The sequence below is a fragment of the Puccinia triticina genome, chromosome 3A (genome assembly GCF_026914185.1).
Source record: "Puccinia triticina chromosome 3A, complete sequence".
Lineage (NCBI taxonomy): Eukaryota > Fungi > Basidiomycota > Pucciniomycetes > Pucciniales > Pucciniaceae > Puccinia > Puccinia triticina.
The window spans coordinates 7813894-7815246 of NC_070560.1; positions in this window are offsets into that span (position 1 = coordinate 7813894).

Consider the following 1353-nt stretch of genomic DNA (forward strand, 5'->3'; position numbering starts at 1 on the left):
AGTTGATCTTTTGGTGGAAATTCTGTCTGCAAATAAAACTAAAGGTAAATAATTCCTCCACTTCTTGCCTTCTTTTCCACAGAGCTTGACCAAGGTATCCTTAATTGCCTGATGTCCTCTTTCTACCATACCATTTGCTTCAGGATAATAAGGGGTGGTGACTTTGATTTTGATTCCAGATTCCAGAAGGGATTTTTGAAATTGTTGTCCAAATTCAGATCCTCCATCCACTGTGACTGACCAAGGGGCTCCATATCTGTAGATCCAGTTGTCCAAGAACCACTGAAAGATTTTCTTTGCTTGAATCTTTTCTAGTCCAACTGCCTCTACCCATCCAGAAAGGTCATCTCTTGCAATCACCAGGTATTTCCATTTGCCAGCTTTGATGTGAACTGTATCCAAACTGACTCTTCCAAAGATGGTTGCTGCTCCTGTAGGTTTCTTGGGTTCCATTGGCAATTTTGAACTCCTCTTCTGGCAAGCTTCACAAGACTGGACCCACTTGGTAACACCTCTCTTGAGACTTGGCCACCAAAATCTGAGTTTAATCCTTCTGTAGGTTTCAGCAATACCTCTGTGGCCTAAGGATTCATGAAGGGAATTGAGGATGGAATTCTGAGCTGAAGAGGAGGTGACTACTATCTGGGAGAATGGTTTGTTGATCCTGTGCAAGACTCCATTGGAAAGGAAGAAGTTGGCTGATTTGTGCAAAATTTTCTTGAATTCCAGGCTGCTGCATCCTGGAGGTTTGTTCATGGTTGAAAGGTATTCCTGGAGGTGCTTCCAAATTCCTTGCTGCAAGTTACTTACCCCCTCCCCCAACTTAGCTGATGTCCCCAGAAGCAGGCCAAAAGAAGAATGTTTAGTTCCAAATCCAGGGTGAGGTTTGATCCAGGTTTCATCTTCAACAAAGCTAGGACAGTCATCTTCATCAGAATCAGGGGGCCTTCTTGAAAGTCCATCAGGTAAGGTGAAAGTTTTTCCAGGAGTGTGAACAAGGTCATAGGAGAATAACTGAATAAATCCAATCCATCTGTTCATAGGGGCATTGGGAAGTGAAGGGTTGTTGATCATTCCAATAAGGCACTGGGCATCCACTCTGAGTTGAAAATGTTGGCCCCACAGTTTGGTTTGAAGTTTCTTGAGGATCTTGGCAACACCACAGAGTTCTAATTTGGATTGTGAGTATTTTGATTCCCTGGGTGAAAAGACTACTGACTCATATAACACAGGCCTATCCAATCCATCAGAATCCTGTTGAGTAAGAACAGCACCTGCAGCAATAACACTGGAGTCCACTGAGAGTTTGATTAAGCCAGAATTAGGTCCATAGTCCAATTTCTTCAGGGTGAT